Here is a 25,945-nt window from a genome sequence, read left to right as displayed (position 1 = left end):
CTTCCAGCACTTTATATTTTCCTTTAATGCAGAGTGCTACATCGGTTATTCTAATTGGAATACAACAGCTATGACTTTTCTACAAGGTCTGTTCAACAAAGACCTTCTTTCCTGTTGCTTCTGTGACACTTTGCTGTCTCTACCATGAATTGGAAAGAGCAGGTTTTTATGTATAGGTGGCAGCACACACTCAACAGTAAGTTGGTAGTAATGCTCTATTTTGTGGACACTATGCATTTCACACCTCAAACCATGGGGTTATTGGAAGAGGAGGAGTATGGGGCAATAAAATTCTGTGTTTTTTAAAACTGTACAGCTACCAACACATACACAAACCTGTGGTAAGTTTATAGTGAAGATGCACTACTTTGAGCAACAATTTTTAAATAATTCAACCACTTAAAGAAGGCCACCTTGTCTGTGTTAAACAAGGTGAGCTTTGTGTTTTGGCTTCTACTATGACTGAAGTCAACATCACCAGCATGCTGCAACTGTCCATAAGGATCAGCAGGTAACATTATGTAACCTCAAAGCAGTATTAAAAATTTCATATGTCAGTGTCCTCAAAATTATGCAGGATCATATCCTTATAACCCATGCTTGTACCTGCTTGTACCTGTTCAAACAAAATGCTGTGTCAGTAGCAACAAGCCATGATGTGCTGCACCTCTTTGCTGATGGAGGGGATCTGTGTTTGGAATCTAATATCACTGGTGACGAGTCACAGTTCAGATGCATCATTACGATCTTTAAGGAGAATGAGCCAGCACAGTGAGGAAACCACTCAGTTTTCCAACTCCAAAAGATAACTGAAAGTTTTTCCATCTGCAGGGAAGTCCTGGAATGATTTACTGGCATGCAGATCCTTCACACTACTGTTACAGCAGCATACTGCATGTCAGTATTGGCTGAACTGGTGAAGCACACTGCAAGCAAAGACCAGAAGTTCCTCAGACTGGATGAAAACTTCATAACAATGTGCAGCCTCACATCGCAAATCAAGTTTTCCAGTTTCTGGTTCAGTTCAACATTACCTGTGTGCTGCATCCACATTATAGCCCCAGTCTTGCACTCTGTGATTTTCTTTTTAAATCCTTTCACTAAAGACAAAACTTTGAGGCCTTTTATTTGAGGACTGTAAGCATTGCTGAAGAAGTGAGCAGTGCTTAAGAAGTGAGGATTCTCAAGGACCTGATAAAAAATTGTCTGCAGTGTGTGTTTGAGCACTAGCAGAGATGCTATAGAAGGTGCATTTCAGTAGGAGGGAAGTACTTTGGAAAAGTTGCTACCATTTGAATGGAGTAATAAACATCTGTGAACAAAATTAGTCTGTCTGTTAATCAGCCCTCTTAAATCACATGATGTGGAGTGATTCATGGTAGAAACCAAAGTAGTAGATACCGGTTGACATGCCACTTGGACACACACACTTCTGAAGTAAGGACATTCGTGAATGAGCAGTGCTAGTGTGTTGGGCTTCAACAGTGTACCACTAACCTAAGTTCATAACTTTGAGTCAGGTCAGGACTGTACACAGAATTTTACATATCTTACTTTAAAGTGGCAGAAGTCATCGAATTATTTATACTTGAACTGCCAGATGAAAGCATAACATCTCTACACCAGAGGCTTCAATGAAAAAACCATTACAAACTCAAACAAACTCAGGAAGTTTAACCCCTGAACATAAAACCCTGAGTTCTGGGTTTTATTGTCTGACAGAAATGTAAAATCCTGAGTACACTCAGTCAACTCAAGAACAGACCTTTAAAACATTAAACCCTGCATTTGTCTGTTTCAAGACTGGTAGTCAGGTTCTACATTTGTAGCGTGTTTCAGTTGAGGTGGTTGCCAATAGATACCTTTACTGTGTGGAGTTTTGGATACTCAAAACACACACTTTCAGACTCTCCTGTATTGTTTAAACAATGCTTTCAAAAAAGGATGGCAACAGTGAACCTGTGTTTTACACAGAAACATTAAATTATTGATAAAATTATTTAATTCGACACATAAAAAATCTACTCATCAACCAGCGGCAGAACACACTCATAAAAGACTGTTGTCAATGGCAAGCTTTCAGAGCCAGTGGGTCCTTCTTCAGGCAGAAGGGTTGAAGGGGAAGGAAGAAGGGAGAAGGAAAAGGACTGGAGGGGTCTAGGAAAGGGATAGATTTTAGGAAAGTCACCGAGAACTGTGGGTTGGGGAGACTTTCCATACGGAATGAGAAGGAAAGACTGATTGTTGGGGAATGCATTGGATCTGAAAACCTCAGAGCTTACAGGTGGAAGACAGGGTAATATGCAAGCACTACTAAATCATTGTGCATGAGTTAGTAAGAGTGAGAAGCTAAGTGCATTGTGTGTAACAGAGGTGGGAGGGATCAGTGAAAAAAGATGGGAAAGACAGTAAATGATGTAGAACAGAGTGAAGCAGAGAGTAGTTTCAGTGAAGAAAAGCTGAGATGGAAGAAATTAATGTCAATTAAGGTCAGGTGGGTGGCAAGAGCCAGGGACATGTTGTAGTGCTACTTCCCACCTGCGGAATTCTGAGAAACTGATGTCTGAAGAGGGTGTTGTGAGTTGTCTGTATATACCCTCTGCCTATGTCCATTTATCCTAATTGATTATTTGGTGGTAGTCATACCAATGTAGAAGACTGAACAGTGTTTACATAATAGCTGGATGGGGCTTTCCTGGGGATCCTTAAGTCTTGAGACTCCTGTTTTGGTTTGAATACTTGATGACATATTTACCATATGGACTCATGGTGATGCTGAACTGCTTAAATTCCTGGAGTCTCATAATACCTTCTCCCAGTTAAATTTCACATAGTCTTATTCCAAATCATGTGCCACTTTCATTGATGTTGATCTCGTCCTCACCGAAGGCCAGCTACACACTTCTGTCCACATTAAACCTACCAGCAAACAACAGTACTTACATTTTGACAGCTGCCATCCATTCCATGTTGAACATTCCCTCCCATACAGCCTTGGCATCTGAGGCAAATGTATTTGTTCAGATGCAGACACTTTACATCAATACACCACCATTTTCATCTCAGCCTTCACTGCACATAATTACAGCACCAGTCTAGTTGAAAAGCCAATTTCTCAGGCCATTACATTCAATCCTGGTACTGCTGATCCCTCCACAAAACAGCTTCAGAGCACACTATTGGTGACTCCTGGTCTGGAATGTGTTAATCAGCTACTTTGACAGGACAACGACTTCCTAAAATCGTGTCCTGAAATGAGATCCATTCTGTCAGACATTTTTCCCACTGCATCTATAATAGCTTTCCATCGCTCTCTCCATCTCCGCAATATTCTTGTCAGACCCTATGCTCCTTATGCACCCATGTCCCTACCCTATTGCTCCTACCCCTGTCATGATCCCCTACGCACCCTCCTGCCACCACCTGTAACAGCCCTGTAACTGGCAAAACATGTACTATCAAATGGAAAGCCACCTGCAAAACATCTGACATATACCAGCTAATACGTAAACACTGTTCATCCTTCTACATTGGCATGACTCCCACCAAATTATCAATCAGGATGAATGGACACAGGCAGAGAGTATATACTGGCAACTTGCAATATCATGTTGCAGACCACGCTCTACAACATGACATTCACGACATCGGTGCCTGTTTCTCCACTTGTCTGGATTCTTCTCTCAGACACCAGTTTCTCAGAACTCCACAGGTGTCAACTAGCTCTACAACATGTCCTTGGTTCTCACCACCAACATGACTTTAATTTACGTTAATTTCTCAGCTTTTCTTTGCTGTAACTACTCTCTGCTTCAGTCCGTTTTATTTTTCTACATCTTTCATTATCTTTCCCATCTATTTTTCATCGCCCACTCCCACCCCCTTTACATACAATGCACTTAGCTTCTCACTCTTATTAACTTGTACACAACGTTTTAGTAGTAATCTCTGTCTTGTGTATTACCCTTTCTTCCGCCTTTAAGCACTAATTTTTCAACCTAGTCCGATGCAGTCCTCAACAATCAATCTTGCCTTCTCATTCCGTACTTTAAGTCTCCTCTGACTTGCAGTTCTGGATGACTTTCCCAAAATCTACCCCTTTTCCTAGACCTCTCCAGTCCTTTTCCTTCACCCTTCTTCCTTCCCTTCAACTCTTCTGCCTGAAGAGGGAACCACTGTCTCCGAAAGCTTGCCAACCACAACTGTCTAATGTTTGTGTTCTGCCACTGCTTGGTGAGTACATTGTTTATCTATCCACTTTAATGAGCTTGACACTGAATTTAGTGGCCAAGAAAGTGAAGAATATTGTTGTTTCATTGGTTACTGAAAGCAATGATAGTTTGTCAGTTGAGTTACAGGTGCTCACCAGTGTTTCAAGATAAATACATTCACTGTGCTCCAGCCAGCTCCACCACTTATGTACACAAGAAATTTTTGTGGAATACATGGTTGGACTTCATAGCTACACACATCCAAAAATAACTTCAGGTTTCAGGATGTATTAGTCAAAGTCCAGTGCATGAATATATGAGGTCTGTTCAAAAAAATTTTGCAAATTACTCCACAAAATTTTTCTACACTTGTCTTTTACTTATTGTGTATGGTCTACTATGAAATACTCTTCCACAATTGGTAGACTGCTTCCAACACCATTTCCACTTCTGGAAGCAGTCTTGGTACACCACTTCCTAGACTGTGCAAAGTACTGTCTACAAATTTTTAACTCATCTATCACTGCAAAATCTTCATCCTTTTGACAGAGTTTTCAACTTTAGAAACAAAAGAAGTCCACGGCTTCCACGTCTGGGGAGTATGGAGGATGAGGCAGCACACTGATTTTGTGTTGTGGAATAGTGACGCACCAACAGGGATGAATGTGTGGTTGCATTATTGTGACGCAAGAGCCATGAATTCTCTCTCCACATTTGAGGCCATTTCCTTCTCACATTTTCTCACAGGCATCACAACATATCTTGATAGTACAATTGATTGACAGTTTGTCCCTGAACTAATCCTTCAAAGGAAACTATCAGCATGGCTTTGACATCTGACCTGGCCTGATGAGCTTTTGTTGGTCTCTGAGAACCTTTCCCAACTCAATGTGAAAGTTGAACCTCAGCCTCAGCATCATTACCATAGATCCACATCTCATCATGAGTTATGATTCTCTTAATGAACAGCTCTCTCTCTCTCTCTCATTTGTGTGACCCAAAATCTCTTCACAGATTGCAAGGAGAAGCTCTTTCTTTCGTCATGAACCATGGGATGAACTTGGTGGCTACATGACGCATTCCAAGAAACTGTGTCAGGATTTCATGACATGCTCCAACTGATATGTTACATTCTTCTGCAGTCTCTCAGACAGTCAGTCTTTGATTGGCAGACACAGTTTCATTGACATTCCTGATATGAGCATCGTCTGTGGACATCAGAGGGAGTCCTGAATGAGGATCATCTTTAACTTCTGTCCGGCCATTTTCAAACTGTGTGAACCATTTGTAACACAGAGTACAGCTTAAGTACTCATCACCATAGGCTTCCTGCATCACCTGACGTCTCTATAAAAGTTTTCTTGAGTTTCACGCAAAATTTAATACACACGTGTTGCTCCTCTAACTGCCTTTTTGAAATTCGCTAACTGTGGAATGCAACATTCTACTCAATATAGCATTATGGCATGGAACAACAACTCACAGATGTACAACAATGCAAGTTCTGGCAGTTACACATTAGAAACAAGTGTGTGCATGGATGTCAACTGCATTTTACTCCAACACACCACTGCTGCAAAATTAGGAGAGTTTAGAAATTTTTTGAACAGACCTAGGGTTTATTGTTTGTAATATTCAAAATTTTATAACTTATTTTGAACTTTAAAAGCTGTCTTTATATGCCAGTCATGATTTTCATTAATGGAAAGTATTCTTTGGAACAATTTGAAAAAAAAAAAAAAAATGTTAAGGGGTTATTTGTGTGTGTATCCAAGCAACAGTCTTAATGACATCAGGCCACTACTTATGATCATAGAATCCTGTCAGTGTGTGTTTTGGATCTTATAGTGAGAAATAGTTGGTATTTGTTTTACTCAGCACTAAGGCGCACCAAATGTCTAAATTTAATCCTTTACTTCTGTTAAGGTAGTTCTGTGCTTTTGAATTTGTGTGGTCTGTACATCCTAGCTTAGTAATGATTGGATTAAACCACAGTAGCCGAGATATGAATTTGGGGCTTCTTTGTCCCAGTGCATGACCTATATTTGCTTATTTATCTGTTGTCTGATCAATCCTTGACCAAGAGTTACAAAGTTTTTCACGGCAGTTGCTTTCAAATGCATGTACCTACATGCCCTGCAATCACTGCCATCCAAGTTGATGGATTCTATTGACTGCAGCTTGACATCCACCCAGTACAAACACTTGTTGCCAGTGTTTACAGTTATTTCGTTGGGCCAGCGCACGCCAACTGTCGCAATCTTCAGTTTGTTGCCCCAGTCACACCAGAACATTGACCTGCAGAACAAATGATCATTGGCTTGCATGTCATGTCAGATTAACAATTCTGAAAATAAAATTTAAACAGAGGAGGGTATAATTAGAAAACACAAAAATAATATATCTTGTTCTGATAGAGACGCCATGGCTTACATCATCATACAGTTAGCAAACTTCTAATCAGCTCCTAGTGGAAACCAAGGAGCTCAGCACAGTTCAAAACATAAAGCATTACAGTATATGCTACACTTAATACCATATACATTGAATCAATTCAGTATCACTATAGCCTATTCAAGTGAGATTACTGTAGTCAACTGTCCTAAAAGCAAAAATTCCCACAAGATGATTAAAACTACACTACATATTAAAAGCATGTTGTGCTGTTACAGCTACAAATATTTAATTCATCACTATCACAGGGTGTCTCTCCAGTCTTAAGTACATCATGCTGGAACACCTCAAATGTAGGAGAGATAACTGACCTATGAACTAATGCTTTGGAAAAGAAAATTTAAAGTATTGAAAATGAGCATATGCAACTAGATTCTAAGCCAGACACTGGTTGTACTCTCCACTGAATGTAGGATTTAAAATTGACAGCATTTTGGATTATGTTAAAATTCCATTGACAGCATTTTAGACTATGAATGACAATATTTCATTCATCATGATTTGTGTAATGGGTCCATGACAATTAACAAAATCATCATCTTTTGAAAAAGCTTTAAGCTTGTGACTTTCAAAGCATAGTTACTAAATGGTTCACTTAACGTTTAACTGATCAGAAGCATGAAGAGAGATACTGTGGAAGTCTGACTTGTTTGGGAGTGGGAAATAAAAGGACAGGCTGGTCCCAGCAAGAAGTTTTGTGGAACAGTGTAGTGCACCGTCACCTCTCCTATTCTTTGTGATTTTTGACAACAGTGACCAAGGTGGCAGAAGAAACTGGAGAAGACAAGACATAAGGAATACTGTTTAGGCAAAAGCAATACTGTTTGTATTGGTTATGATCTGGGTAAACAGGATATTCATGAACATCTGCATGCTTGGGAATAAGCAGTAGGGGATGAAATTTATTGTAAACAAATGTGAGATTCTGCTTCCAAGTAGAAAGATAGACCAAATAGCAGAATAAGGATAGGAGGAACAATTGAAAGTGGAGAGTGTGAAGTACTTGAGAAGTGTGACAGAGGAAAATGGAAGAAGTGAGCCTTCAGTGAATGTGGCAGACAGGCTGAGGAATTCTTGCTAAGTGTTAAAAACCTGGTTTGGAGCAAGGATGCCCCACAAAACCAAAGAAGTGATGTACGGAAGTCACTACCATCTGAAACATGAGTAATGAAGGAAATATGTGAGCAGATTACAGGTGTGTGAAATGAAGTTTCTCAGAAGCAGGACGGCAGTAAGAAGAAGAGATGATATGGAATGGAAATGTGAGAAAAATAGTAAAAAGGAATGCTTACAGAGCAGGATAGAAACAACAAGGCTACAATGGCACCAAGGCTATGATGGTATGGGCACTTAAATTGAATGGAAAACAAGAGGGTTCCAAGAAGAGACATGAAATGGAGATGTGAAAGAAACAACAAAGAGGAAAGGCAAGGGGACAGATGGCTGAAAAATGTGAAGCAGTGCTGAAAATGAGAGACAAGGACTGGACCAGAGTGAACGCAGACAGTGAGGAAACAGGACTATATGGTGAGGCTTATGTTCCAAACAGACCCAGCCTGGGGCTGGAAAATGTTCAAGATAAGCAAAATGTGGTAGACAGCTCACACAGCTCTGGTGAATATTCTAATGGCATTTAACAGGACCCACTCTTTCTTCTCAAGCAAATCACCTATCTCATACCAAAAAGATAAATTAGGCTCACTTATGATTCTTATGTGATCAGCATAGCATACAACAGAGCTGCAATAGCACAACAAGAGTGCTGCAGCAGCAGTACAAGTAATTAGTTAAGGTCTTCATCCTTAATAAATGGAGTTTTACTTAGAAAGACTGTGCAAGGCAAGAATATCAACAATTCAGCACAGGAAGGGAACTCAACATTTAAGACCTCACTATTCCCAAATGTCCACATTTCTGAATGTGCATTTTCCACAATTAGCAGGAAGTCACAACCAGATCTTTCCAAATGCTCCTTAAATTCAGAATCAGAAATTTAACGTACTTTGTCTACGTCCATTCTATGTTAAATGGACTAATTTTCTGTGACAATTCCAGACAAGCTACTCCTTGCACAGAAAGACAACATCCTGTGTATCCTTACTGCAAGAAGACAACTGTCTAAAAGCATGAGGCTGTTATGTCTTATGTTTTTACCAAGTTTGTTGGAGAGATTTGTGCGACATTTGACAATAATTTTCATAAAACAGTATAAGACTAGGAGCAAAAAACCACCACTAGCCACACTCCTCGACAAAGGGGAGCAAAGTACAATGCCATAATTGATTGCGAATTAAATAATGATGTTGAAGTATTTGCACAGGCCTTACAGAAACTGATACTACACCTCGATAAGTGGCCTAAACATAGGATTTTAATTTTGGTGACACAAATATTGATATAAGGCAGAACACACCTAAACAACTTAATCTTCTGAATATGCTAAGATCACATGACTTGCACTGCATTAATGGAAACCCAAGAAGACAGTCTGCCTGCCTTGAGTATGTAATCACAAATGTTGAGACAAATCGGTATGAACTAGGGCTATTCAATAGTCATTATTTATCAGACCATAAAGGTATTTGGTTAAAATTGATAACAAAAGAGCCAGAATCTGTCTCCAATAAAATTAAATACATTAGGCTTTTGAGTGAAGAGAACATTGATAACTACAGAACACAAATAAAGATGACAAATTGGAATTACATTCTGCTAGAAAGTAATCATATCGAAAAGGCATTTACATTATTCATTAGTGCATTGTCAGATACATTTAAAACTTGCTGCCCTAAAGTAATGAGAAAAAATAAGGGAACTATGAGGAAACATGGTCTCACATCAGTGCATAACTGGTTCACACCTGACCTACAAAGGCTCAGAACTCTGTTAATGATTTCCTATGACAAATCAAAAAATAGTGAAGCCAAAAAGGCAAACTACATAAGTTTGAGGAACAAATACAAGGCAGAAAATAGGTTAAGCAATTGCAAGGCAAATGATGATTATATTAGTAAGTCCCAAAATAAATGCAAAGCAGCCTGGACTGTTATCAAGACTCATCTGGGTAGAAATAAAGATGCTAACAAAAGTAATTCGTGTTATGCTTGTATCACACCAGATGAACATATCCATAAATGTGACAACAACCATATCTCAAATAATAGAAATTCATTTCTACAAAATTTTGAGGGTATGGTTCCTGTGTTTAAATGGAAAGAAGTAAAAGTAACAGGTATTAAGACTGCAATAGCAAAATTAAGTTACTCAAAATCAGAAGACATTTATGGTCTCTCCAATTTTGTAATAAAAAAAATAGCAGATGTAATAGCACATCCACTCTGTTCTCTTATGAACCGGATGTTTGTCAGTGGCTGTTTCCCTTCATCCTTAAAAATGGCAGTCGTTACTCCACTGCACAAGAAAGGTGACAAGTCTTGTCCTAATAATTACTGTACAATCTCCCTTGTGCCCATCATATCAAAAGTAGTGGAATATTGCATACAGCTCCAAATCAGTCAACATCTGTCTGTGAATAATATTCTTAGTGACTCTCAGTATGGCTTCAGGTCTATGGCAAAACCAGTTGAAGATGTTGTTTCATATATATTGACATCATTCGAATCAGAATTATCAGTTAATGCCACTTTTGTCGACCTCAGCAAGGCATTTGACTCTATCAGTCACAGGATACTATTAGAAAAACTGCACTGCTATGTTATTAGAGGCTCAGAACTATCTCTGATCAGATCCTATATGAGCAACAGAAAACAAATTGTGCATTTTAACAATATGAGGTCAAATGTCTTGGATATCATGCAGGGTGTACCACAAGCCTCTGTATTTGGTCCTTTACTTTTTATAATATATGTAAATGACTTGCCCAGAACCATGTTATGTAAATCCACACTCTATGCAAATGATAAAACTTTTGTTAGAGCAGGGAAAGATTTAGGAAAATTAAATGAGGAAAGTGAAGCTCATCTCAGAGCAGCCATCAAGTGGTTCCAGCTCAATGACTTGCATATAAATCATGATAAAACTGTAAATATTCTCTTTAGCTTGTGTGTTAAGAGTGATAAGATTGATTGTGTCTCAACTAAACTACTTGGGATCCATCTTGACTCAAAATTAACATGGAAGAGTCATACCGATTATATTTGTACTAAGTTAGCACATGTGACATATTTGTTAGGTAAACTAAGGTCATGTGTTAGCGATAAGTTATTACTCAATGCATACTATGCCTTTTTCCACACCCATTTAACATACGCCACTATGTTGAGGGGAAACTCAGCTGGAGCAAAACAAGTTTTCATTTGGCAAAAGAGGGCAGTCAGATGCATCCATGGAGTCAGAAATAATGAGTCTTGTAGACCATATTTCAAAAATCTAGAAATACTAACAGTTGCAGCCCTTTTTATACTAAGTTGTCTGATACACACAAAAGAAAACCAACACAGTCACAAACTACGACAATCTATCCATCACCATGACACATGTTTAAACAGCAAATTGACATCCCAGTTGCTAGACTATAGAAAACTCAAGATAGTTACAGGTACATGGGAGTAAAACTATTTAACATGTTACCAATAGAGGCACATAATGTGTCACTGAATGAGCTTAAAAGTGTAACAAAGAAATGGCTTAGAGAAAAAGCTTTTTATTGAATAGAAGAGTTTATAATGTGCACTAAAGATGATCTTAAGTACTGGTACTAATAGAGTTTCACTTAGATTAAACTTATACATGTAAATATAATGCAAATACCTTGTGCAGCATCAAGAACAAATTTTTGTACCTTATTAGACAATATATTAGACCATTTCTGTTACTTATGTAAACTGTATATGTACACAAATGATGACATCAATTGCATTTTTAATGCCTAAAGATGGATAATAAAATAAATAAATGTCTGCTTGTGTTTGTGTATGTGCGGATGGATGTGTGTGTGTGTGTGTGTGAGTGTGTGCCTGTCCTTTTTTCCCCCTAGGGTGGGTCTTTCCACTCCCGGGATTGGGGTGACTCCTTGCCCTCTCCCTTGGAGCCCACATCCTTTCGTCTTTCCCTCTTTCTTGGTGGGGCAGCCGTTGGTTGCGAGGGCTGAAATTTCGTGTGTATGTTTGTGTTTGTTTGTGTGTCTATCGGCCTGCCGGCGCTTTCGTTCGGTGAGTCACATCATCTTTGTTTTTGGATATATAAAATAAATAAATGTGCTGGAAGATAAAGATGTTGACAAGCAATTTCAAAATTCTGGAAAATTGACTATATTTGAACTACAAAAATTAGGACTAAAGTTATTTGGTTTGATGCTGTTTTACTGTAGCAGTTTTGAAAGTACTGAAAATTGTTCACAGTCCAAACAATATTGGCAGGTGGTGAAAATATCTTATGTATCAATAGTTTATTTCAAATTCACTTATAACAGGAACTAAATACATGTAAGAAAGATGGAACATTTATCTGTTCAGCAAATGGTAAATGTGTGCTTTCAGAAAATGTGTGAGAGTACACAATTTTGTTCAACTAAATTTGGGACCTTTTCACCATAAGCATTAGAAGTGCCAAGCTTTCTGTATCCTTATCTGTAAATGGAGATATGCACCAATAATTTAATGTTTAAGATTATACTTTATTTATATTTTATATATAGGATATTCTCTATTGCTGGCTGGAGTGGCCGAGTGGTTCTAGGTGCTTCAGCCTGGAATTGCACGACCGCTACGGTTGCAGGTTTGAATCCTGCCTCGGGCATGGATGTGTGTGATGTCCTTAGGTTAGTTAGGTTTAAGTAGTTCTAAGTTCTTGGGGACTGATCACCTCAGAAGTTAAGTCCTATAGTGCTCAGAGCCATTTGAATGATTTTTTTATTCTCTATTAGTGCAAAAATTTGTGTTGTAGAGGTACTTCAGCACCAAGCAGTCGTTTTAGTTCATCAGGAGACATCTTTATGTCACAGGAAATTTTGCAAAGCTAACACCACACAGACCACCCCAAGGGGACCTTTTAATAGCCAACTATATGAGTTGCCAATGAAAATGAGAAACGTCAAGAACTTATGTAGTTTTGGCATTTTGAATGCATTCTTTCACCACCATCTAAGATTTCATTTTCTTATAATAATCCTCTTGGCAGGAAAAAATTTGAATGCGGAGGAAGGTTCACATGTGATGTCTAAGTTAAACTGTAGTATCTTGTGGGTCTTATTTAATAGACAGTATAATTATTCCACCTTCATATATAGCTGCTGTATTGCACAGAAGAACTTAATGTGGTCTTTGTATCTAGCTAATACTTAAACATTAAAGTTTCATTGGCTTTCTTTAACCCACTTTTACAAAGGCAATCCTAAGTGAAATTTACATTTTTTATTCTTTGTGGACTGCATACCAACACTTGAAGTTCCACTGCATTTTCCATTCCCCAAGAACAAAATTAAGTCTTTACCATCTGCAGAGAAACCAACACAATTGTCACTTGCTTCAGATTGATCATCTGATGTTTCAACACTTCAGTGTTCCTATATATTCAAGACTTTTTGCTTGTCTCATAGTACTTTATGAAAAATATTTGTCTCAGTTATGATGATGACATTGCCCACAACTTTTATTTGTCATTAATAGGAAAGTTACATGCAGACTGGTAGTGCCAATTCTTAGTTAAGGATTATTTTGTGGCAACTGATGCTATAAAATTATTCAAATTCTTCAGTTATCTTATAACTTACAGGAGACTTACTGCATCCTTAAGAGGTAAAATACATAAAGTGAAGCTGATAGGAAGCGATTTTAAAGGAGGAAAGTGTTGTAGCCCACACATTTTAGTCTGTACATGCAAGAAAAACAAAAATATGGAAAAGAAAAATAAAACATTTAAATGATACTTAAATTCCACCAGATGGCAAGTATTTAAAAACAGTGATTGATACTTCCTTGGAAAGAGGCTTTAAGACTAAAAGTACAACACTAGAGAGATGAGAGGTTAGCTTCAGATATGAGAAAGGTGTAGTAAAGTTACTGGCAATGTCAGAAATACAGAAGATATAAAATGTAGTTTGTGTACAGCGAGAAAAGCTTTCCTTGGAGTTAAATTTCTTTATCAACACATTATCTTATCTTAGAAAGTAGATTAAGGAAAGCCAAACCTACGTTTGAACATTACCAACACTTTTTCTTTCTCGTCCTTCCCTCCTTGTTTTATTCCTTCTTATTATTACTATTTTAACTTTATTTATTTAATTTCCCTATCCACCAGTTACCCACTGTGTACCCTAATCCTGTATCACATTATTTACATTCATTCCGGAATCATGCATTCACTGTAGCCAAACTGCAACCCCACATACTTTTCCTCCGGTCCTGCTTAAACATTGGAATTACCCCTAAAGGACTTACCTTAAAAGTTCCCATCCCTTGGTGCAATCCCTCCTTCCACCAGTCTCTTCCAGACTTCCAGAACCTTCAGTCCTTGGCCCTTACCCAACTTGTCCTGAATCTCTGCACTATTTCGTCGAACCCCCACTCCCAATGGCTCCTATCTCTTATCAAAGTCCTCCACCTCTCAGACCCCTGCTTGGAGAACACACTCAGGAACATCATCCTAGAAGCAAGCTGTAAACTTGCATTGCATACCACACACCACCTGAAAAAACTATCCACAGTGCTAGTGCAACACTTAAGAAGTGGGGTCCCTCTCGCTATCCCTCACAAACACCAAACACAACAGAACCTGCAACAAACCCCCCTCATAGCCAACAAACCTAGCCTGGCCAGCCTACTCAATCTCCCAATCCCAGCACATACCCCACACAGGCCAAATCTCAACTATAACCACAGTCAAATGCCTCATATCACCAGTCCCAATTCAGTTCTAAACCTCTCATCCAGATCCCTCTCTCCTCCAGAGATATCTGTTCTATCAAAAGGCTTAACCTTTAGCCCCACATCTAAATTCAACCACACTGCCCTGGTTCAAGATCTTCTCTCATTCACCCGGAAGCTCAACTTGACCACCCAAACACAGCCCCCAAATAGTAGACCCAGTGTTGAACCCTGTCTAGAACAGCTCCGACTGTCTTTTCAAAGGGATCCTCCTCCCTTCCCCCAAAACCATCCCTTGCAGACATTTCAGGAATTCCTCACATCCAGTGTTTCCTCCCAGTCCTTTTTGAAGAACATCCCGACAACCCCCTAACATCACCCCAGCTGAATCCCATGCCATTAAGGAGCTGAAAACAGACCACTCTATTGTCATCCTCCCGGCAGATAAAGGCTCCACAGCTGTGGTACTTGACCATGTGGAGTAGGTGGCAGAAGGACTGCGTCAACTCTCCAACACCTGAACCTACAAAGCTGTTACCCAGGAGCCCATTCCTCCCATCCAGACTGAGCTGCAGAAAATCCTAAAAATCGAAGGTCCCTTACAAGGCCTCACAACGGCCTCCATAGACCTACTCACTCCACCTGAGTCACGTACCCCTACCTTATACCTATTACCCAAAATCCACAAAGAGAACCATCCTGACTGTCCCATTGTGACAGGCTTCAAAGGCCCAACAGAACATATCTCAGCTCTGGTAGACCAACACCTCCAACCTATCACCCGCAGACTCCCATCCTACATCAAAGACACAAACCACTTCCACGAATGCCTCAAATCCATTCCCACTCCCCTCCAACCTGAAACCTTTCTTGTCACCATAGATGTTACATCCCTTTACACAAACATCCCACATACCCATGGTCTCTCTGCCCTTGAACACTACCTCTCCCAATGCCCACCCAAAGATCTTCGAAAAACCTCGTTCCTTATCACACTTACCAACTTCATCCTCACCCATAATTACTTCACTTTTGAAGTCCAGACCTACAAACAAATCAGGGGAACGGCCATGGGAATCAGGATGGCTCCATCCTATGCCAACCTCTTCATGGGCCCCATGAAAGAGGCTTTCCTGAAGACCCAACAGCTGCTTTCCCTGGCCTGGTATAGGTTTATAGATGACATCTTTGTGGTCTGGACTCATGGTGAAGAAACACTCCTTAATTTCCTCCATAACCTCAACTCCTCTTCGAATCTGAATTTCACCTGGTCATTCTCCAAAACCCAAGCCACCTTGCTAGATGTTGACCTTCATCTTGTTGAAGCTCACATCCACACCTCTGTCCACATCAAACCCACAAACAAACAACAGTGCCCTCACTTTGATAGCTTCCATCCATTCCACATCAAACGCTCCCTTCCCTACAGCCTAGGTATTCGTGGCAAACGTATCTGCTCCAGTGACGAATCCGTCAACAATTACACCAAAAACCTGACCAGTGCTTTCCTCTCCCGCAACTATCCTGCAGACCTTGTCCACAAACATATCTCCCGAGCAATACATTCCTCCCCATCCCACAAGAATGTTCCTATCCCCAGACCACACAGAAGCACCCCCTTGTCACCCAATATTATCCTGGCCTCGAATACATCAACAAATTACTCTGCCAGGAATATGACTTTCTCATGTCAAGCCCTGAACAATATTCTCCTCACACAACCCAGAATTGCCTTTCATCACCCCCCTAACCTCCGTAACATCCTTGTCAAACCCTACAATATTCCCACACCACCTTCTCTACCCAGCGGTTCCTACCCCTGTAACCGACCCCACTGCAAAACCTGCCCCATGCATCCCCCCACAACCAACTACTCCAGCCTCGCTACTGGTAAAACATACACAATTAAAGGCAGGGCCACATGTGAAACAACACATGTCATTTATCAGCTGACATGCCTGCACTGCCAAGCCTTTTACATAGGTATGACGACAACTAAACTGGCTGAGCGCATGAACGGGTGCAGACAAATTGTCCGCCTAGGAGGTGTCCAATACCTAGTAGTGGAGCATGCCCTCCACCATAATTCTAGGGACCTAGGAACCTGCTACACTGTAAATGCCATTTGGCTTCTCCCACCCAACACCAATCCCTTGGAAATGCGGAGATGGGAACTTGCACTGCAACACGTTCTTTCATCCCACCAAACCCCTGGACTGAACCTACGTTATCCAACCTCACTCCCATTTACTCTTCAGTCTTCTCCTCTTTCCCTTTCCTCTTTAGCCATTCACACATCTTTTCATCCTACATAGTTGTGTTTATCTTTTACTATATACCTCTTCACTTGTATATGCATCCTCTTTGGTTTGAAGCTGGCACAGTACTTACAGTAGAATATCTATGGCTTCCCTCTGACACCCATGCCTCCATCTTTGCTACCCTCCCTGTTTACCTTTCTCCTGTTGCTTCATAACCTGGGTTGTGAGTAACTGAATCCACTTTCCCTTCTTCCCCTTCTTTTCCCCTCTCTCCTCCCTGACGAAGGAACAAAGTTCCAAAAGATAGGATAAAAATGTTCTGTTCTGTTTTGTGTATCTATTGTCTGTACTGAGCTGAGGTAAGTACTGGCCAGCCCCTCTATCTCTTTGTTAGTATTTGTTTCAAACCTACGTTTCTAGCATTTGCAAAGTGATTACATGGAAGGATCATACTGAGGCATCAGAGTAATTTGGCACTGGAAGGAAATGTAAGAGCATAATAATAAAAGAGAGACCAAGGTTTGAATACAGTTTAGTATGTTCAAATGGACGTAGCATATAGAGAGATGAAGATGCTTGCATAGTGTGATCTGGAGGCATTTTTTGCCCATCATGACAGGCAGTTAAAAGAGTGTGTCATGTACCTTATTAGGAAGGTTAGGTGCTAAACATCTCATAGTATCCTCACATCCATTGAAGAGATACCTACATATCACCCTAGCTGTAACGTAACATAGCAAGAGCAGCACTTCCACCCTTACCTATTCCATGTCACAAGAGACATTCCTCTGGGCTTCTGGACATCCTCATTCATGAGCACAGTGCATTCTGTCCCAGTTTTTGTGCAGACTCCAATGTAGCTCTCCTCACCATTGGTGAAGTAGATGTTGCCCATTATGAGGTCCAATGCCAGGTCTTCTGGTAGACTCAAACCTATAAATTTTGAACCATGTCAATTTACACTTCTCTGTGCCAACTGTGCTAACTCCATAATCCTTATTGAACCCATTAACAGAAAACTGTCCGTGACCCAAATATGAACACCACGTCACAGAGCAAAAGGACATTTTCCCCACTAATAAATCTCTGGTAAAGGTGAAAGGGGCAACATATGAAAAATTTTTAAAATGACTGGGGATTGACAACCCAAACCTTTGGCTCTTGGCCTACACCCAGTGAAAATCAAAGCCACAGATCCTTTCTCATATATTTCACCAAAACTTAATTTTTCTTTTCGAAACTATACACAAAAATTGGAATCAAAGTGTTCTTCCTTATACACTAGGCATGTACTGTAGAAGAAACAGTTTCCTCTAAAGTTAACAACAGAACAGTGACACTGATACAGTACTGTTTTGTATTCAGTACTCTTCCACAAATGTAAATGTCTTCATTTGTCAGAAATTAATTTCAGTATTATGATTTCTTGTAAGCAACAATTTTTTTAATTTGCTGTGAAGTAGACACATTGGCTGTGTCAGAGATGTTTCTTTATATCAAGTCTATACTCTAGTCTGGACTGAAGGGAGAGATATTTGACATAAGAGCATGGAATACAGAGTCCGCAGAATAGTAAACTGTGAAAGAGTAGGGGATCAAAATTCCCATTACAAACTTTGAGAACTTTTAGAGGGGATTGAGTATGTAACATTTTGAATAGCAACCCATGTCTGGAAACATGCTGTTTCTGTTGTGCAATAGTTTCATTTCAGATGTCTAGCTCTTCTGTTTCTGGTAGATGAATTTAATTAGGTGTGATGCAGTATAATTATTAGATAAAAATTCAAAATTAAACTTAACAAAACATCCATTTATCACTTTAGCACATTTGTATTAACACTTTTTACATTATGTGTTTACATTATTCCGAAACGAAAAAGAACCCAGCATAATGTACTTAAAAGACAGTACCGATGGATTATGACAGCAACTCAATGTTGTGACCACTAATGTTACTGACATTGTACTTCTGAAGCATGTTGTACACTCCATCCCACTAATGTCTCTTCAGTTTCTGGTGCAACAGCCAGAACTCATGCCAGTAGATCCTCCTCCTGTCTCTACGGGAGTCAAAAACTTTACATATGACCCCATGCAAAATAGTCCACAGGAATTAAATCTGTCAATTGTGTCAGCTAAGCGGTTGGACCAACTTAGCCTATCCATTTTTCACTATACCATATTGTCTGTTGATGTGTGTGTGAGCTGCATGTCTGAGATGAAGTGGTGCCCATCATGCTGAAACCACATTTCGTGACAGACATTCAGTGATACAGCTTTCAAGAACTGGTCTGACAAGTTTTTAGGAAGATTGAGGTTGCAGGACCATTTCCAATTATCATGAGTTGCACTTCCTTTCACTCAAGCTGTCTTAGAACAGAAACAATATGTTTCCTGACAGGTTGATATTCAAAATATTGTTTATCCACTCCCCCTACAGGTCCTTGAAGTTTGTCACAGGAATTTCTGAACAGCCTGTAGATGCCAACTAGCTGCAAGTGACACAGGGTGGCAGTAAGTATGCCTCCAGCATGGAGACCTAGGGCAGTAACACTTTGTGGATGAGAGAGCCAATACAATTCTGCTGGGTCAGAGAACAATGTTAATTTATTAAGAGGCTTCAACAGAACTTTGAAGGACCAGTACAGTTTGGCCAAAGTATGCCTAGAATAATTCACATCTGGAAGAGATTCCACAGTTAACATTATTATGCTGAGCTAATACATGATGCCAGCAGCTTCACAGTTAATAAAACCTGTTTTACACGGACGACTTTCCGCTGAAAATTCACTACTCGATTCGAGTGTGTGCTTTGAGGGTCTGCGTGTAAATCAGGAGCCAACCACGACTCGAGCGGATCAGTGACGTCAATGATCACCTACATCTGCATCTACGTTTATAATTCACAAACCACCAAACGGTGTGTGGTGGAGGGCACTTTACATGCCACTGTCATTACCTCCCTTTCCTGTTTCAGTTGTGTATGGTTCGCAGGAAGAACAACTGCCAGAAAACCTCTGTGTGCACTCGAATCTCTCTAATTTTACATTCGTGATCTCCTCGGGAGGTATAAGTCGGGGGAAGCAATATATTCGATACATCATCCAGAAATGCACCCTCTCGAAACCTGGACAGCAAGCTACACTGTGATGCAGAACACCTCTCTTGCAGAGTCTGCCACTCGAGTTTGCTAAACATCTCCGTAACGCTATCACGCTTACCAAATAATATGATCATTCCACTTCAAATTGTTCTGTACGCATACTCCCAGATATTTTACAGAAGTAACTGCTACCAGTGTTTGTTCCGCTGTCTTATAATCATACAATAAAGGATCCTTCTTTCTATGTATTCACAATAGATTACATTTCTCTATGTTAAGGGTCAGTTTCCACTCCCTGCACCAAGTGCCTTTCTGCTGCAGATCTTCCTGCATTCCGCTGCAATTTTCTAATGCTGCAACTTCTCTGTATACTACAGTTCATCTGCGAAAAGTCACATGGAACTTCTGACACTATATACTAGGTCATTTATATATATTGTGAAAAGCAATGAGCCCATAACACTCCCCTGTGGCATGCCAGAGATTACTTAGACGTCTGTAGACGTCTCTCCATTGAGAACAACATGCTGTGTTCTGTTTGCTAAATCTCTTCATTACAGCCACATAGCTGTTCTGATATTCTGTAGACTCTTACTCTGTTTATCAGGCGACAGTGCGGAACTGTATCAAACACCTACCTGGGAGCCTGTATCTAATATTTTCTATGCCGAGTTCTAAAATTCGGAGAATGCGGAATACTGCGCATGCACAGAAGGCATAGGCGTGCCATATTTGTTTACGGTTGTGGATTTACAGCAAAAGACAGACAGAACATTTTTGAGCACAATTCTCATAGTGAGTATCCATCATCAATTGTTAATAAATGTTGCTCATTTTTTGGTATTGTCACAGTATATATGTATATAAATTATTTGTATTTTATAATTTCGTGTTATTTTTTAGAAATGGAATGGACAAAGAATTTCATCACTGCCATGATTTCTGCATATCAGGGCAAAAACGTTCTAATAGATGCAGAACATTCACTGTACCCCAACAAGGTAAACTTGTAACTTCTGTAACGTTCTTTGTGGTCCTTGTATCTTTATACTACTTATAGGTGCAAGTAGATACATAAACGTGTAGAGAAGTATTATCGACAAATCTTGTATTTTTTCTAGAATGCAAGGAAAGAGTGTTTGGAACATGTAGCAACAAAAGTGGCCAAAGTCTTGCAAGGCATTACCGCTGATGACTGCAGGGCCAAATTCTCAACTTTGTGGTCTCACTATGGCGCTGAACTGAAGAAAACACATCAGAACGAGAGCAGTGGCTCATCCAGTGCCGTATACAGGCCAAGAGTCTGGTAGTTTGATGTTTTACATTTCCTGAAAGACTTCATTACACCACGCGAAAGCCGGTGTAACATTCCGAACAGTATTGTAAGTATTTTTAGTTAACTTTTTATTCTCATGTACAGCAGTTTGTAACAGTGCTTTCTATTGACAATGTTAAGTTTGTTAATGCTGTTGGTGCTGCCCTGAAATGAAGAAAAAGATTTTAGTGAATTTTAAATAAAATGTTGAGCATAGTTTTGAGATAAGCTATTAAATGTAGGAAGAAGAGAGAGCTGAAATTGCATGTATTATCATTAAAGAAAAATGTAGTTAACGTTTACTGAGTAACTGAATATATTACTTGAAGCAGTAACTCCAGAGGCGTTCAGTGAATGTAGCATAGCTGGCAGTTATAGAGCATTAGCTCTATTTAGTATGTGCATTTGTCCATTGCATCTATAACAGCAGTAACTGCTGCAGATATATCTTGCCAGATTCACTGAACTTGTACACCACTTTTTGCAGAATTAATTTCTTAAAATGCTTCATGAATGAAACATGTATTTTACATCTAACTTTACAATTCATGCTCAGCTTGTACATTTAAATGAACCATACAGGAATAGAAAATTGAATACTGTGCAATAAAAGTGCATATATTTATGGACTGAGTAGAAGCATGACTGCGTGTATTTTTTTAATGTAGTTTGTATCACAGGTAGATTTATATCACAGGTAGATTTCTCAGTGAGTTTAGCAGTGTAATCTGCACTGGCACTGTAAACAAGTGTTTTCTTGTGTGGTGGTTTATGCTGAGCATGGTGTTACTTTAATGATCAGCTTCTTTACCAGTTAAATATATGTTAAAGAGTTGAAATGTTTGGCAAATAGAAATGCTTGGCAGAGAAAGTATGTCAAGTGCTGTGAAAACAAATTTAATTTCCTTATTTAATTTCATTCATTCTGGAGGTTTTATTCTGTATTTAAAAGTATTCACCTTACTGGATAGTGTCCTAAGAATATTACATTTTAATTTAGGCACAACTGAGTGTAACATGCTAAGTGCTCATAACTGTTTAGACTGTGGTACAAGATTTTTCAGTTCTTAAGTCATGACAGCCACTACTTAACTTACCATTAACAAACTCAATATTCCACATCACCTTTACTTCAGTTGTTGAGCTATTTATGTGATTATCATTGTTCATTCCTTCAGCAGGTCTTCTTTATTTATTTAGAACCTACATTAATGCATGATTCATAGCAAGCCTGTAGTGAAGCCTTTGTGGTATTTACATGTTTTGTGGACACTACTCTCATTGTGGCCGTAGGTTCTTATCAGTTGCTATCCTTCCTCCTTCCCAGCCTAGAGCTGACATTTGTGAATGCAAACAAAATGTGTGGTATGCACCACATGTGACTTTCTTTTTAACCTGCAACATGTTAATGTAATACCTCGACCATAACCAACAAGTGTGAAGACTTGTGGGCCACAACATTACCAGGAATAGGAGTCACTATATGGGTGTTCAATGTGCCCCCTGAGTGTTACATTTCTTTGGTAGTGTGGTGGGATTAAAGTGAATAAAACAATTTGTCTGATAATGTATTTTACTCCATGGGATAGTACCTACACAATGTACCCTGGGCTTTCCTCCAGCAACTAGGCAGTTCTCTGTTGGGTTGGTGGCGATGGAAGGAGAGTATTCTGGTATGTTATGGTTAAATAGTATGGGGGTGTCTCTCAGCTGCAAAGCCCACTTATAATCTGACAGGGAATCCACAGGGTCTTCTCCAATGTTAGCAGTTTTGGATAACTCAGTGCCACCAACATCAATGTCATTGTCACTTAGCTCTGAAGTGGTGTGGAAAGTAAACATGTGGAAGTACTCATGGATCTTCTTCTTTGGAAGGAAAATACTTAGCACTAATTCCAGTTGTTTCTGTGATGTTACATTCATTTAGGGATAATGAAGAAGATGTATCTATTTGGAGTAAGGGACCCTTTTCCAGAAATGACAGTCAGAAGTTATAAGTGGAAACCACTTTGGTGCCTTTGACTATGACACTTTTCTGCTGCAAGGTTTTTGCTTACCATATTTTGGGAATAAGTAGTATGGATCAAGACAAGAAAAAAATTGTCTGGTAAACATGGGTCCTAAAACACTTACCTTAGGAGCTATGATCAATTAGTCAGTATAAGAGATGTTTCATAGTAGCAAATATGAATAAGTGTTTATACAGCTCTTCATGTGTGCGCTTTCAAGCCCATGCATACTGGATTTTTTTTATTGATTTGGTTTGTACTACCTCCTCCAAGAAATACAGAAAGCAAAGAGATTACAATACAAGAGTTTCTCTGTCAGTGGTATTAGAACAATTTTCGCGTATGACTTACAGCTTTGCTGTTTTTCAACTAGGGCTTCTTACCTCAAAATGATACATTTACCTCCCTCCATCATATATCAAAGTTGGTAACATCATTACAGACTCTCCCTGTAATACTTTTATTTCATTGTTCAAGCAGACTGTACTGATTAAGGTGCAGTGAATGTTGTGTACCAAGTGTAGTCAAAATTACGAATGCTCTCTCCCAATGCAAGACCAAAGTAATAACAAAAAGTATGCAATCAGATATACCATTTCTTCCACCTTCAACTATTAATACACAATGATGGTCAATGGTGTTCAGTTGTTGTTGTTGTTCTTTTACTGAATATGCAGTTTGACACATCACTGGCTAGTTACATATTACTTAACCACTTAATTGGTCTCCAGCTTAAATGACATCAACTTCATTATATTTACATAATTATTTTTTTACTTCTCGGCTGTATTTCACTCATTACTTATTTTCCAAAAAAATTGCCTCAATTACAATAATATGACACCCCTACAATTACTGTTTACTAACCACAGGACACTAAACATTTGAAATAATTTGATATGTCTTAGCTGTAAATGGTGTAGAGAATTCTCACAGTTCTCAGTGGACTAGGCAGTATAATATTCATGTTGACTGCTTACAAAAACAGCTTATTCTTGATGAGTTTTGTTTAGTGAGACCCTCATTAATGTGTAACCAGACCAGATAGCAGCTTAACATCACTCACTGTGGATAGTAGAAAACTAGAGCACAAGTATGTTGAGTAATTGTTCATGGCATGAAGACTTGATTTCAGTAAAATTTTGGGTAACATTTGTGATAAATGTGGTTGTTCGGATGGATAATGATATATGATATTGTCAATACACAGTGACCAAATGTGTTATCAATAAGGCTCATCAATTTGTAAATTCTCTTTTGATGTATGTGGCCTTGTGATCCATTTAGTGTAGAAATGAATTCCAGTTTGCTACAATTAAATGTTTAATGAAAAAACAGCAGAATAAAACTCTTTAGTATTTATGTAGTCAGTTCAGTTGATTAGCCTCCTTGTAAGTCATCAGTCATGTTTCATTAAATGTCACATTATTAGATCTGCATGGAACAATTTCAGTTATATGTTGATAAAATATTATATACAACATTGGGTCATATAGTTACTGGTTTGTCCTCTCTACAGCCATGCTCAAAGCAACCTGAGGTCTAATACACAACTAAAATGAGGGAATTTTACAGGTGCCTCACAACTCTGGTACAGAAATCCCGAGGACTAGGAAGACGCCTGACAACTCAGTGATAGAAATCAACAGGACTGAGATCATAATTTTTTATGATGAGAGTAGTAATGTAAGTCAGGTCAATAACATTTTTCCTTTTTATTGTACAGTAAGTAATAATTGATATACTGAAACATTTTTTTCCCCTAGATCGATAGCCCACCATGTACATCAAATAGTGAACGCCCAGATATCACAATTGATGTAAGTAAAAGACTCGCTTGAGGTAATGTTCATAACCTCCTACACAAATAAGTTCATTCCAGCTTGCAAATACAGAGATTAAATCTTAACCTCCCAGCGTTACTTTTATTGATAACAGTAGCCGTTAATGAAATTAAACAAACTTAAACAGTCCTCTTGAACACTAATGCCATTTTTCATTACAGAATATGGATGTGGTGGTAGTTAACAACAGTGCTGAATTTGAGGTGCCTAGTACTCCAGTGGTTTCTGGTGCATATTCCACTACACCAAAAGTTCGGAAGATGAGAAAGAGTGATAGTAATCCCTTACTAAATACAGTACTGGAGAACTTAACTCAAAATTAACTGAAAAGGCATTAGACCCATCTCCACATGATGCTTTGGGACACTTCATTGTTGAAGAGTTGTCCAGAATAAGAAATCCAGTGACTGTGAGAGACGCAAAACATAAGATACTGAAATTTATAATGGAAGCTCAAATAATGGATGATAATTGTTGAATTGTATGCATTTAGTGTTTATTACTTTGAAAATACATTACCATTCAAAAATTGAAGTTTTTAATTGACTCCATTGCCAAGGGACAGAAACACTCGTATTAAAATATTCACAGTATTCACAGACTTCCTTTGCTTGCCTCGCAGTTCTGCTGGTGTACGCTACCCCACAGAGCACCAGCACACCATGACCCTTCCTCCATCGTACAAGACTCCGTGTTTTCCACGTCTCTGGTTGACATATATGTGCTGTCTGTTTCATCAATCTAAAAAGTTATGTAAAATGCAAAGTGTTTCCATAATTAATTCCACTTTGTCTACAGCAAGTTTAATAGTTGTCAGTAATATTCAGAAAGGTTGCTCAGAATACCAAAGGCATTTTCAACAACTCGTCTTGCCCTTGATAATCTGTAATTGAAAACATTTTTGTGAGTTTCATTTTTATAGTCT

General features: G+C 39.0%; 1 long non-coding RNA gene across 1 annotated transcript; it reads left to right on the top strand.

Annotated features, from left to right (window-relative positions):
* Positions 1-20,772: 20,772 nt before the first annotated feature.
* On the top strand, positions 20,773-24,953 carry LOC126426827 (uncharacterized). The gene is made up of 3 exons (XR_007576431.1): positions 20,773-21,234; positions 24,752-24,862; positions 24,943-24,953. It is a non-coding gene; the product is annotated as an uncharacterized LOC126426827 (long non-coding RNA).
* The last annotated feature ends 992 nt before the right edge of the window (positions 24,954-25,945 follow it).

Source organism: Schistocerca serialis, chromosome 11 (genome assembly GCF_023864345.2).
Source record: "Schistocerca serialis cubense isolate TAMUIC-IGC-003099 chromosome 11, iqSchSeri2.2, whole genome shotgun sequence".
Taxonomy (NCBI): Eukaryota; Metazoa; Arthropoda; class Insecta; order Orthoptera; family Acrididae; genus Schistocerca; species Schistocerca serialis.
The sequence above is the reverse complement of the archived record's forward strand: the minus strand, read 5'-3'. Positions and strand labels throughout refer to the sequence as shown.